General features: G+C 37.2%; 1 pseudogene; it reads left to right on the plus strand.

Moving 5' to 3' along the window:
* The first annotated feature begins 7,978 nt into the window (after window positions 1–7,978).
* On the plus strand, window positions 7,979–11,664 carry LOC114033439 (annotated as a pseudogene).
* Window positions 11,665–15,529: the final 3,865 nt, after the last annotated feature.

Genomic DNA, 15,529 nt, shown 5'->3' on the forward strand with positions numbered 1-15,529 from the left:
AAGGTCAAGAATTTCAAAGGAAATCATGAAAAAGCGATAAAAAAAAAAGTGGGTCTACCAGTACCAGATCTCAAACTATACTACAGTGCAAAAATTAACAAAACTGTTTGGTACTAATTAAAAAATAGAAAAGTTAATAAATAAAAGAGATGAGGTGTGAAAACCACAGAACCAATGAAAGAGTAACATAGTGTGGGATAAATCCAAGGTTGGATAAAACAACTGAGGCTGGTAAAACAGATAGTGATGCAAGGATACTATTTGACAAAGACTTCCAAGAGAACAGGAAAACAGTCTGGTAGAAATTGAATTTAGACCAAACATCTTCTACCATATGCCACAATAAACTCCGAATGAATATAAGACCTAAATATAAAAGGTCACATGATAAACAAATTATAGTAGAAGGGAAGGAGATATTTTTCACAGACATCATTCAACTGACACTGTGCTCTATTAATTGCCAGTTCTAATGCCTTTATCCTCCTTGACCTCTCCTTAGCATTTGACACTGCCAATCACATTCTTCTCCTGGATTCTCCCCTATAGGTTTTCATGATTTTCCCTCTTCTGGTTCTCTTCCTATCTTTCTGACTGCTACTTCCCAGGCCCTCATGCCAATTCTTCATCCACATTGTATCCACTAACTGTGAGTGTATCACACAGGCTCTGCCCCAAACTCCCTTATCTTTTTATTCTATATGATCTCACTTGGTGATCTCATCAGTTTCTATAAGTTCAATTATCATCTCTATGCATATGATTCCTATCTCTTCTGAACTACTACATTCATACATCTCCAGCTGTCTATTAGATATCTCAAACTAGATGGAGACAGATAGATAGATAGATAGATAGATAGATAGATAGATAGATAGATAGATAGATAGATAGATGGATAGATAGATGGATGGATAGATAGATGATAGATATGACATCACACACATATGACACACACATATAGATATGTGTGTATCAAAACCAACATATCCAAAACAATTTATGCAGTGGATAGCATCAGACTTCTATTGCAGAGAAGAACACAGTGTCCTTTCATCCTCCCAGCAAGATTTTATCAGTTTCCCCATATGATCCAAAGCATCCTAGGAATAACAGTCACTTTCCAATAACTGAGGGAGAAAGTAGTTACAAGCATGAATTATCTGGAAGTATTAGTATACCTTCATTGTCTTTGGAAAGACACTGGAAGAACAAGACAAAAGATTGATGGAAGTGTTGGCCTACCTCAAGAAGGCTTATGTGAGGCTGTCAATTAAAAAGTGACAGTTTTGCAGAGCTTCTGTCAAGTGTGTGAATCTCAGAAAGGCGTTATTGCTGATCTAGAGGAGACAAATACACTCCTGATCTGGCCATCCCCAAAGAACTTTAAAGATCTAAGGACTTTCCTACAATTTGACAGCTACTATCACAAATTTAAGAACTGTTTTAGAAACTCAAATTTTAGAACCATTAAATGACTTCAGTAATGCTTATGTGATTGAAGAAACCCAGAAGCAAAAGGGCAAGAAAAGTTAAGTTGGTCTAAAATCTACAAAGTGTTTTAGAGATTGATGGACAGACAAATGCAAACATGTTTACAAAGTCCTGGTCAACACACGTGTTTCAGGGTTGACCTATGCAGATCCAAGCAAGTCTTTTGTCCTGCCACCCTGAAAGGCTTGAGGGCTAATCTGTACCAAGAAAGTAACAGTCACTAGAAATCAATTGCAATCATCAGCTGATTTAGTAAAGTAAGACTCACTACTTCATAAACAAACTGGAATTCCTGGTTCTGAAATGGGCTGTCACAGGAAAGTTCAAAGATTATGTGCATTATGATGTAATTTTCATTTGTGGGCTTATGAAAATCTGCTGACATATTTTGACCAATACCAAGTTAAATGCTGCCAGAGATGAGTAGCAGCACTATTTAACTATGAATTCAGTGTATATTAAGTCAGCAAAGACTAATCTGAATGCAGACGCTCTGTCTGAAGGGTTACATGACACCAAAGCCATGGTAATACATAAGGTAGGAGTGAAGGCTATGTGGGACATCCAGGGAACTGGACAATCAAGTAGAAGTATAGCTAACATCTTAAGTCTTTCACCAAATAGCATTCAAACAGTACACATGAATCTTATTTTATTGGATCAATGATCTTTGCCTCAGATGTTTGTAGATGATCAGTGATGGAAACAGAGGTGTAATGAAGGACTTTGAAACATAATACAAGACAAGAAACAAAGAAATGATGTTAAAGGGCTTAGTTTCCATTCACCTCACTCTTCAGACGATGGCAGAAGTGGAAGCTAACCCATACCAAGTTGCAGGGATGCCCATAAATTGGGGAATGGCTGAACAAGTTGTGTTATATGATTGTGATGGAATTCTACTGTGCTATAAGAAATGATGAGCTCAACGATTTCAGAAAAACATGGAAAGACTTGCATGAAATAATGAAGAGCAAAATGAGCAGAATCAAGAGAACATTGTATAGTGACAGCAATATTGTTTTAAGAATGACTTTGAGTGAATAAATTATTTTGTTTATTATAAATACCCAAATTAACTATAAAAGACATATGAAGAAAGACACTATCTGCATCCAGAGAAAGGACTGACAAATAGCAGTATTTATGGAATAATTTTACATATATATGTATTTATACCTATTTGTGTCCAATTATAGCCATCTCTAGGGTGGGAGAGAGAAAACAAAGAAAGAAATGTACATGATAATTTTGTTGTATGTTTGAAAGGAATAGCAAGTTGTGTATAGCAGATTTACAGTTTCATGTACAATCATCTTTTTTTATTGTACTATGTTATGTAAATGCTTATTTTATTCCATAAATTAAAAATAAAATAAATAAATCATAGTAAGTACATAACAAAAGCTTAGTGATTTAAAAAAAAGAAAATAAGTAGCACTCTCTGTTGAGCAGAAGAACAGAAATGATAGAAGCTTACCTGAACAGACTCTAATTAATAAAGAGACCATCAGACTGGTTTAGATAGTTTCCAGTAAAAGAGATATTTTATAAGTCAAGAACCTTTCCTCAAACTGAGAATTCCAGTATAGAGAGGGGGAGAAGACTGAACTCAGAGACAACCTCTCCTATAGAGACTTAAGGTAAAGAGACAACTCACAGAGCACGGAAATATTGATCATTGAAACACCAACAAGTTTAGGTTTAGGAATACAAGATGAGATTGAGCATCAATGAATAACACCAACTGGCTCAAGTGTTAGGGAAGAAAGGTAGTTAGGTCACAAAAGAGCAAGATATATTTAACCCATGAACCAACCAACTCATGATGTCATAGGTAAAACTGGAGTAGTGCTTACAGATTTTAGCCAACCAATCATAGTTTCCAAAACCATTTTCTTTCTAATATACTTCCTCTCTATCTGTGACAAAGGTTAATGTTTTAAACTTTTTTCAAAACTATTCCCAAGAAGCTTCTATTTTTAAATCTAATAAAATCCTAAAACATGGCCTAAATATACCAAATACACTAAATATTCCATATAGATATTGATATACATGTGTTATATAGGTGCATATCTATAGAATATGTACTTATGCATACATTAAATATACCAAATTTGTGGTTTTTACAGAACTTTTAAGCTACCAGAGGAAACAGTGCCTACCCAAGAATAGGAAAACTAGTCCAAGAAACTTTCACAACAGTCTCCCCACATTCAGGTGCATACCTAGTCAAACATATACGAAATTACCTTGCAAAAAGGAATCCCACAAGTGTTCTCCAGTTGGCTAGGTAATCCATGAAAATGGCCACCTGTTCCTTAATTATGGCTCTTTTTTCTATAACCGTGGGTCAGATTCTGACTTCTCACATTCATAGAGTGAACACTAACTAGTGCTGAGTTGAATGGCAGTCCTAGCCTAAACTTAGTAATTAGATATATTAGAGGGAAGTGGGAGGGGAAGGAGACAGGGAGAGGAAATAGGTGAAATATTCCCAAGTATGAGAATCACCAAAGGAATGTTTACTAAAGAGGAGGAAGAAAAACCACCCTACCTTACTCACCATGGAGGCAATTAGAATTTTCTACCTTAACAATGTCTTTTTTTTTTTTTGCAAAAACATAATCATCTGTATTATTAGATCTCATTTTGTGAGTACAATTAACTTGCTGATAAATTTTCTATGAAAGTTACAAATTAATATTCATTTGCTATCAAACTGTAAGTAATTATTCTCTTTAGACCAAAGATGTAATTTGCTGCCCTGACTAAATTCTGACTCTGGCCATAAATATTTGGGGTCAATCAGAAAAGTGCTTTATTTCTCTTGTTAGAGTTGACAGACCCTACAATGAAAAGTAAGTGCAGGATCACAGCTGGCACTCTAATGAAGACAAAATGTCTAATCTCATGTGAATATCCTAGCAGAGAATAAAAAATACATTATTTTCTGGGCATTAGTCACTCATTATTTCATTGAATAGTTCTACAGAGCCTCTGACTGAGTTTGAGCCAACCTCTCAGAATTTAAAAGCTAGAAGGACATACACATTAAAATCACTTTGCTTTTACTTCTGGAATTATGAAGGCAGATACAATGGTCATGCAGGCTAAAATTGAAAGGCTGCAGGTGTGTGGGCTGAAAGAGCTTTGCTGACAACTAACAGAATTTCAATATTCCTTAGACACAAGAATAACCACAAAATTTCACCTGAAGAATTGTTATAAAACATTTAATTAGTGCCTTTTTCTGTATCTTTGTATTCTGCATTTTTGTCATTTTTTGCGTCATACTTTCTATAAAGTTTCTAAATACTATCCCAAGGACATCAGTTGCAAATGGCCATATCCCAATCTGTCCTTACAAGTGTTCCAACTATTGTTAATTGATCGGTTGTTTGTACTGCTGGGATCTTCCCTGATCTCAATAGTTAAGGGCTTAGTGTTTGTTGAATTAATCTAGTCCAAACTTCTTATTTTGCAGATGAGGAAGTTGACTCACAGAGAAGTTAAATGATTTATAATAGTTAGAATTGTTCTGACTCTCCTCAAATTCTCCTGGAACATTTTTATATTTAAGATTGTAAGCGCCTTGAGGGAGGAGACCACTACAATTTTTACCTTTGTATCCCTAGTGACTACACAGTGTTTTGCACACAATAGACATTTAATAAATGTGGTTTTTAATTTTTTTGATGTTTTTTGTTTATAGATCACATTAACTTCTGAATATATCCTCCCTTATCCAGTGAGTCTTCCTTTGTAACAAAGACTTTTTTTTTAAAGTTCAGCAAAACCAACCAATAATATAGGGATCATTTTTATAATATACACAATATTCTACACTTATATTCTTGTACCATAATAATAAATAATAAGCATTTATGTAGCATTTTAAGATTTGTAATACATTTTACATATGCTAAGGAAGGGAGATGCACTTTTTCCTCTTTTCTTGGTGATCACAATTACACAACATTGTTTCATTTTCTTGTTCTTGGTTATGAACATCTACTTCCCAATAGCTCCATTCCCATCCCTGTAATTTTCCTGACCAAAGTGCTGTTCTGTAGCTACCACGTCCCTTTGTATATCATCTCTCCCATCATAATATGAACTCCTTAAAGGCAGTGACTGTCTTTGTTCCTGCATCTGTATCCCCTAGTGGTTAGCCCAGTGTTGACACATAGTAAGAACTTTTTAAATCTTTTCCTTGCATTCATTCTTTCCATTTGCATTATTGTGGTCATTGAGCATATTCTTTTGCTGGTTCTGCTTACTTGCTTTGTATCAGGACATGTAAGTCTTCCCATACTTTTCTGAATTCTTCATCTTTGTCTTTTCTTGTAGCACAGCAATATTTCATGCTTTGATGTACTGCACTATCTTCAGCCATTCACCTAATCAATGAGCACCTACTTTGTTTCTAGTTCTCTGCTACTACTAAAAAAAAAAAAAAGCATTGTTATGAATATTTTGGTATTCTTTCTTATAGTGACTTCCTTGGAGTGTATACCTAGCATATATATTTGCTTAATTGAGTTAAAAAACTTTTCAAAATCATGTAACTACTTAGTGGCAGAGCACTAGGAAGAATCCCTTCCTTTTTGTACAGCAATTACAGTGATCTGTATAATGCTTACCATTTCTGAAATAATTTCCAAAAGTCTTGTTTCCATATTTATAGATCTAGATAGCATTGTTAGCCATTTAAATAAAAATTTTGGTAAATACTATGAATTGATATTTAATTTGGACGTACTATAGATAATGCAAGATTTATGCAAACATATAACAAGGTACTTTCCCCTGCCATCGTGAACTAATAAAGTGAATTGCACAGAGATGTCTCCCTTTCTGCTATTAAATCATTCCTTCAGTTCAGTTCTTATACCTCTACAACTAAACATTATGACATACCAGTTACATGTGCAAATATGAAGGGAACCTTAAGATTGAGTGAAGAAGATTGAGGTATTTTTCTTAGCAACAATTGATATCTACAAGTGAATTTCCCAGAGATATATCTCACAGAAAAAAGCAAACGTAGCACCTGGATGACACATTGGAAAAAATACTGGACCTAGAGTCGGGAAGACTTCAATTCAAATCTGGCCTCAGACTCTAGCTGTGTGACTCTGGTCAAGACACTTGACCTCAGTTTCCTTATGTGTAAAATTGGCATAACAATAGCACCTACCTCCCAAGTATACTGTGAAGATATTAGTAAAGTGCTTTGCAAACCTTAAAAGAGTGTATATAAAATCTTTTTTTTATAAAATGTAACATGTAAAGTCTACTTTAACCAGCTGGAATGCAAAAAAAAAAAAACTGAAATAAAAACTACTCACTCCACCTCTGCCAATCAGCAACTTGTCTATAAAGAAGTGTCTGGGGCAGAGGTACAAATAACAGACCTGCAACACTCCTGAATATGGCTCAAATCAGGTTAAAATGTAATTGAAAAATATTTAACAAAAATAAAATAAAACTTAGACAATATTATCTTTTAAAACTAAGTCAATATGTGGCCAGAAGGAGTCTTTATGAGTGGTTTAATGGTCCCTTTTTGTATTTGAGTTTGATATCCCTGGTCTAGAACATCAAGAGGTCAAGTGATTAGTCTATAGTTGCAAAGCTGTCTAAGGAAGGACCTAAACCCATGGTTTCCAGATGTGAAGGCTAGTCCCCTACTTACTAAGTGTCATGGATTTAGAGCTAGGAGGAACTTTTGAGATCATCTAATCTAAATCTTTCATTTCGCTGATGAAGACATCGAGTCCCAGAGTGGTTGTGATCTCCCCAAGGTCACAACGGGAACACAGCACTGCCAAGATTCAAACCCATGTTCTTTGACTCCAAACCCAGTTCTCTTTCCAATACATTACACCCTGCCTCATTGTAGGTCGATTTCTGTTTGTTGTTGTTCCTCAGTCATTTAGTCATGTCCAACGCTTCACGATCCCATTTGGGGTTGTCTGGGCAAATATACCAGCTTGCCATTTCCTTCTCCAGCTCATTTTATAGATGAGGAAACTGAGGCAAACAGGGTGAAGTGACTTGCCCAGGGTCACATAGCTAGTAAGTGTCTACAGCTGTCTTTGAAATCAGGTCTTCCTGACTCTGTTCTGAGGGGAAAATCTTTAAGGCTTATGTTTTAGTTCATGTCTAGATTCTTCCCAAAGCAAGGAATAAAAAAGGTACTCAATGTGTGATTTGAATCAGAATTGGGATAAGTATTTTATTCATTACAACAAAAGAGATATGAAGCACTCTCAAGCAGGCATTGAAAGAAAGGCTTAAAATAGAGTTTGGTAACTTAACTGATAATTACTAAATCCACTTTCCTGGGCAATTGAGATTAAAATACATCCAAATATAAAGTAGTTTTCTAGGAGTGCTGAACAAGTATTGTTACATTTCACCTCAGTTCTTCACTATCCCCTTGATATCCGTGTTTTCTGGTCAACCAAAGCAGGGCTGGAGTCCCTCTCCTGTTGGGGACCATCTTCTCCAATACAGAAACTCTCCCTGCTGCCAATAATCAACCAGACTCAGGACCTCCAGACCTTTCAAATTCAAAAGGTCGCCTCCAAACCCGGACAAGTCCATTTCAATTACCTGCGGTCAAAAAGTATTCTGACTACCTATGGTCAATGAAAGAACACGAAACAGAAGATGAGATGCAGTCTCAAAATCACCAAGACACTAACTGCCATGCACTCAGAATAGGAGAAAGGCTGATTTTTCCTTCCCTTGTCTCTTCACAAGAAGTCTGGAGAAGAGGAGCTTACTTGCCTCACAGGAGAGTCAAAGGGAAATAGGGCAGAGTCACCCCTTTTTATAAAGGTCTATTGAATCATTAATGCCATCTGCCTGGTGGCCAATAAGATGATTGGCATTTGGCATTCCCAGTACTCCTAAGTTCTGTCACCATAGTCAGCTGGAACTATTCAGGAGCTTCATTATCCCCAATGCATCCAAGCAATGAAATAACAAGTGTAGTTGGCTAAAATAGGCAGGGAAACTCTTTGAATTCTCCTTGAAGCCTAGGTTACATATGTATAACATAAACTATGTAGAAAGTATGAAGTCAATGGTATGAATAGGTCATACCACTAACTCAAATATGTAGCTGGGCAATACCCAGACACTGGCATTCCTATGGACTCATGCAGATCCTGAGCTTAGAGCTAGGGCTTGGAGAAAATATACCTAGCCAAGCCAGATCATAGATCCAGAAGAGAACATAACTTCCCGAGCTATGATGATACTGACTCCCTTTTCTCAAGCAGCACATCATTGGTTAATGAAGTTGCTGAGTTTCTTCTTTACTCTAAATCAAAAATTATTGTCCTATGTGATCAAATTCTGCATTTGACTGATTAATCCAATTCTTAACTCATTAATTAAAATACATGAATTATAATAGTAAAATATAATTAAAACCAATTATATTATTTTTGCATTTAAAAAATAAAACTTATTAACTTGAATCAGTTTAACTTAAAACCAAAGGAAAAAGAACACAATAAGAAAATTATTGTATAAGACAAATACAGACATCCCAAAGTAGTCTTATGAAAGATACAGGCAGTTACTCATTCACAGCTAGTCTTGCCCTTGTGGCACAGACATATTTTTTAAATGTTTCTCAAAGTGCTATTAATGATGTATTGAATATGGAGCTCTTTAAAGTGACACTGTGCTTTTTAGAAACTTTTTTTAAAGATATTCAGAGCACCAGAAAATTAATTTGTGACAAAGTGAAAATACATCTCCATTTGTCATGCACAGGCTTTTAGCTGAACTAAGCCTTAGTAACTGAGTGCATATGTTTAAAAGTTATAAATAAGGTTTTCCTCTGTATCCCATTGTGGTGCCTCATAGGATACAACTGCAGATTGCAATGGGTGAAATTGTTTACCCCAACAGAACTATCTGAAACACAGGAAGCGATTGTCATCTAGTGGTAAAAATAGGGAAGTTAAGGGATGAGAGATTTATGTTCCTCAAATGTATGGTCACCTGGCTCTGTGTGGCAAACAAAGAACAGAATTTCAATATAGTCTATGGTTTGTGTTTAGGGTGGATGATTTCAAGCCCTCCACACCTCAGTTTTTATGAAATATTGGGGCAAAAAATAATAATCATCCAATGGCCAGCCTTCTAAAAATGATGGTGTTGATTTCAACTAAACTATGCTGGTCCTTGGACAACACACATGCAAGTCACTTTGTTAATAGGTCTTTTTAGCTTGATGGGACCTGCCAAATTGCACCCCACTAACACAGACTGAAAATCTAGGGTCTTCTCCAAGTCACTTCAATAAGACTTTAGTGAAGGAAAGTAAATATATTAATAAATCAATCAAATTTGATGCTTACACATCTTATAGATCACATATTAAGGACATTTGTGAAACGGTAAAAAGATATAGAAGTTTCCAGTTTTGCTAGGATTTTTTGGAGGGAGAAGAATGAAATGGAAGGAAATTATAATCTCTTCTAATTAAGCTAGAAAGACTCCTTTGAGGTAGATTTCTGAAATTGTTTGGATGAAGAATAGTAAGAAACTGGTGAACTGAGAAGAAAACATGGCATCCAGTTTATAAAAAGGTTTGGAAGTAGCCATGGTGAGAGGGACAATTAAAAGATTAACCTGAGAGGAATGGAAGGGTCATAGGGTCATGCATTCAAAGCTGGAAGGGATCTGAGAGATCATTTAGTCCAATGTCCTCATTTTATAACTGAGAAAGCTGAGTCCCAGAGAGAGTAAGTGATTTGCCCAAATTCATACACCTCATATTAACAGTTTTAAGAATTTGAATTCAGATTCTTTGATTCCAAATCCAGAAATGTTTTCCATAGACTATGCCATGCTACTTCAAGGGATTGATTGTGATGCAGGAGATGATGGGCAAGTGGAGCAAATCTGGAATACTATTGGTAAGGACTCTAAAGTAAAACGGTAATGGTATTAAACCTAATTTTAAAAGAAAATGGAAACTCTTAATAAGGGGAAGAGTGTTGAGGAGGGGAGTCACCAAGAATGCCTTCAGGCAAAGAAGAGAATTTAAAGCAAGGAGACTAAACTGTATGATAAACAATTATCAGTAAATAAATTTTCTGAGCATTTATTTAAGTACTTATTATACTAGTTGTTTTAAGGAATGCAAGAAAAATCTTAAGATAGGTTTTGGCACTCAGTATTTTTAAAGGGTAGGTAAACCTATCTTTTTGGAAGAGATAAATTTCAGTAAGTTAGCTTAGGTCCCCATTGAATGGAATTCTCCCAACATACTGAAAACATTGGTAATGAATAATAATAAATGATATTTATGTAGTGCTTAACATGTATGATCTCATTAGAACTTTACAAAAACCCTATAAGGTAGATATTAAAATATTAAAGTGGTTTCTACCCTCATCAATTCAGCTGTTCTCTCTGACATTGTAGATCTAAACCCATCCATGCCTATGCATCCTGCATCTCCTGAATACATTTTCCCAATAAACTCACAGTAGGAGGTCCATCTTGGACATGTTATAGGCTTTCCTCACTTTCTCCTGACATTTTAAGGATACCATTGGAGCACTGTGACTATCTGCCTCTCATCCCTAGCCCTCAACACATAACCAGCCCATTTTCTCTTACTATCACATAATTTCTTTGGCAATATCCTCCCAGTTGGCACTATGCCTAAAGGGACCATTGTGTGCTTTCCTGAAGAAAAGCCTGGGGACCAGGGTAAGCTTTCCCCTGCATCTGGAAAAGATGCCACAGTGATTTCCCACAATCCTGAAACCAAGAAAACATGAGTGAAGCTACCTTCATGCTCTAAGAAAGTGATCTCCTCAGCAAACAGAGCTGTGGTTGGTGTTGTTGCTGGAAGAAGTTGTATCGATAAACCCATCGATACATTGATTTAAGGCAGATTGTGCCTACCACAAATAGAAGGCCAAGAGAGACTGCTGGCCTCATGTCTGGGTTGTTGCCATGAATCCTGTGGAACATCCCTTCAGAAGAGGTAATCACCAGCATACTGGAAAACCATCCACTATTCAAAGAGATGAGCCAGCTGGATGAAAAGTCAATCTCATCACCACCTGGCTTACTGGTTGGCTCCGGGGTACCAAGACTGTACAGCAGAAGAAAAACTAAAATACAAAATCCTTACAATAAAAATTATTTTGATAGTTGTGAAAAAAAATTATTCTTTAGAGTTCCTCATTAGTTACATGTTGCACTCACTAAAACATCTCTGAGATTGATTTCTTATATTTAACATGAGAGTGTTGGACTAGTTGGCCTCCAAAGACCCTTCCAGTTCCCTAGATCAAGAATCCTATGTCTATGTAATAATTCTGTCCCAATTGGGCTTAGAGAGGCTGCCTGAAGGATAGCAACATATGCTGTAAATATGTGGGAAGAGGAGATTGAGGAGTGGTTGTGACTGATTTGGCAAAGAGATTGAGAAAAGGGAGAAACAAGAAGGAAGGTATGGATTTTGAATGATGAATGGGACCTGGAGCCACAAACATATGAGTATACCTCTTGAAGGGTCTCATTCAAGAATTTCACTTTTCAAAGAACTCATTCTCTCTTTGGCTGAACTTAGATTTCATCTCATCTTGAGTCACAAAATCCCCAATTCATATACATTCAAAAGTCTAATCTAATCCATATAACTCCCCCAGTTGTTGTTTTACTACTTGACTTTGACCACTGCCTCCCTTAGTCCAGTCTCCTTTCTATTAGCCCCCTCCCTTTTCTTCCCCTTTACCCTTACTACTTCTTCCCTCCCTTCTATCCTCCCTTCCTTTTCTTTTCCCTTTTCCCCCTATTGCCATAGGGCAAGTTAGATTTCTTTACCTAACTGATTATGTTATTCCCTCCTTGAACCAAATCTGATGAGAGGAAAGTTCAAACAATGCTCATCTCCCTCCCTTCTTTCGCTCTATTGTAATAGGTTTTTGTGCCTTTTCCTGTAGTAATTTACCCTTGTCTGCCTCCTCCTTTCCTTTTCTCCCAGTACAATCCCTTAATTAGATCAGATTAATCCACTTACTTAGATCCATTTAACCCACTTAATTTGATTTTTTTATCATTACATCAAAGTCAACTTACACCCACTCCCTCTATGTTTACCCCTTTAAAATGGTGTAATAACAATACAGTTCTCACGAGTTACAAGTGCCATCTTCCCCTGCAGGGATGTAAACAGTTTGTCCTAATTAATAATATGCTGTTGTTTTTTTCTGTCCTGTTTACCTTTCTATTTCTCTCATGAGTCTTGTATTTGAAGATCAAATTTTCTGTTGAGCTCTGGTATTTTTATCAGGAAGGTTTGGAAGTCCCCTATTTTGTTGAATGTCTATCTCCTCCCCTGAAAGATCATGCTCATTTTCACTGGGTAGTTGATCCTTGGTTGTAATCCAAGCTCCTTTGCCTCATGAAATATCATGTTCCACACCCTACGGTCTTTTAGTGTAGAGGCTGCAAGGTCCTGTGTAATCCTGACTGTGGTTCCATGATATTTAAATTGTTTCTTTCTGACTGCTTGAAGTACTTTCTCTTTAACCTGGTAATTTTGGAATTTGGCTACTATATTCCTTGGCATTTGCAATTTGGGATCTCTTTCAGGAAGTGATTGGTAGATTCTTTCTGTGACTGTTTTACCCTCTGGTTCTAGGACCTCAGAGCAGTTTTCCTTGATGATTTCCTGGAAGATGCTATCCAGGATCTTTTTTTCATCATGGTTTTCAGGTAGACCAATAATTTTTAAATTGTCTCTCCTGGAACTATTTTCCAGATCTGTTGTTTTGCCAATGAGGTATTTTATGTTTTCATCTATTTTTTCATTCCTTTGTTTCTGTTTGACTGATTCTCGCTCTCTCACAAAGTCATTAGCCCCCACTTGCCCAATTCTAATTTTTAACAAGTTGTTTTTTTCTATTAGATTTTGTACCTCTTTCTCCATTTGGCCCATTTTACTTTTTAAGGAGTTCTCCTCAGTGAGTTTTTGTGCCTCCTTTTCTGTTTGGCCAATTCTACTTTTTAAGGAGTTGTTTTCTTCAGTGTACTTTTCTTCCAGTTGGTCAATTGTATTTTTTAAGGACTTGTTTTCTACAGTTAATTTTTATCCTTCCTTTTACAAGCTATTGACTCTCTCTTGCATACCTCTCACTTCTTTTCCCAATTTTTCTTCTCTCTCTCTTATTTGACTTTTAAAATCCTTCTTGAGCTGTTCCAAGAAGGCTTTTTGGGCTTCAGACCAGTTCATATTCCCTTTTGAGGTTCCAGATGTGGGTTTGTTGACAATGTTGTCCTCTTCAGAATTTCTGCTTTGATCTTCACTGTCCCCATAATAAGAATCTATGTCATGTTTCTTTTTGCTCATGGTGTTTGCTTATTTCCTGGCCTTTAAAGAGATTGAGCTTTCCTGCTGGGGAGCAGAGGGCATTGACCCAAGCTTCTTGTGTTGGGAGCCTAGGGCCTGGTCACTGATTTTGTGTGCTGGGGCCTCCAATGCTGGCAGTTGGAGGCTTTAGGGTTCTGGCAGCCTACCTGATTTTGAGCTGGAATCAGCAACACTGGAACTCTAGGGTAGGATTGGGTAGTGTGGCTCCTGGATATTTCCTGCTCACCCAAGCCTTTCCTTCCTTTTACTTTCTTCAGCTCCTTTCAGATGGATATTGCAGGATGTCTCTCTACCTGGGGCCCCTTGGAGCACTACTTCCCTTAGTTTTGCTGAGGCACTCACCGGGACACTTGGCTGCAGGAGAATGCCATGGCATGTGGTGGTTTTCTGAGCCAGTTTCCACTGTTTTCCCTGACCATACTGAAGTACTACGGGGTCCAGGTGTTGGTGCTGCTCCACCTGCTCCACCTGCTGGGGTTCAGGATCTCCCCCTGGTATGCTGAGTTGGGGCTTTCTGCTAGCTTGTTAGGACGCCTCTCTTTCTGTACTGCTCCCTCTCCTCCAGGGCAAGAGGGGCCCTTCCTGTTAATCCCTCAAGCATCCTGAGCTACCAGAGTGCTGCATCCCATCTTTCTGCTAGTTCAGCTGTTCCAGGATTTTTCCTGAGGTGATATTTTCTGGGCTTTCAAAGGTTAATAAGGGACGGTGAGAGCAACTTACTTTTTACTCCACAATCTTGGCTTCTGGAAGTGGAAATCACTACTTGCTTTGGAAAATGTTTACTCTCTATACATGATTAGACGTTGTGTAATAAATGTCTTGTGGAAGGGAAACTAAGTTGGCAGCCAAGAGTAAGCTAACTGATGCCCTCCTGATCTGAGGTAGAACTGTTTGAAACCTGGAAGAGCAGGGAAAGTGGATTTTATCCTGAATCCCCTTCAAAAAAAAAGAGCATTGTATTCCTACATTACAAGCCTCTGATGTATATATAGAAAACAGGTAAAATTTTGGCCAATACACCTCTTGAAGATAGAAGAGTGGAGTGAGTATCCAGGCATGGCACTTATCCTGTGCCCACAAAAGTAGAAATCACAGTCTCGTCTTCTAAGGTAAGTATTTCAAGATTTCCAAAACTGATTTTATTTTATTAAGGGTTGCTAGGTGGCACAGTGGATAAAATGCCAGGTCTGGAGTCAGGAAGATCAAATATTGTCCCAGACACTTCTTAGCTGTATGACCTTAGGCAAATCATTTAGCCCAATTTCAAGTAGGGTGGGCCCAATTTCAGATCATATCTGTATAAATAAATGCCTGCAATATGGGCCACCCCAGGTCTCTGCAGCACAACTATTTTATGTCATATGGTAACTTATATTAAAACTATATAAATATCAGCTATTATTATTACCTAGTCACTGCTCTTTGCCCTTAGCCTTGAGTCTCTGTGTCTAACCCGAGTCCAGCTCAACCTTTAGGTCTTGACTATTGCTTCTGATCAATGGTAGCTACTTCCCTGCTTTCTGTTCCCAACTCTGCATGAAATACTGATGTGATGATCCCCATGCCCTATTACAACATTTTGTAAGTGTCCAGACAACAGAAGAA

The sequence above is a fragment of the Vombatus ursinus genome, unplaced genomic scaffold (assembly GCF_900497805.2).
Source record: "Vombatus ursinus unplaced genomic scaffold, bare-nosed wombat genome assembly UNPS02007182.1, whole genome shotgun sequence".
NCBI classification, from domain to species: domain Eukaryota; kingdom Metazoa; phylum Chordata; class Mammalia; order Diprotodontia; family Vombatidae; genus Vombatus; species Vombatus ursinus.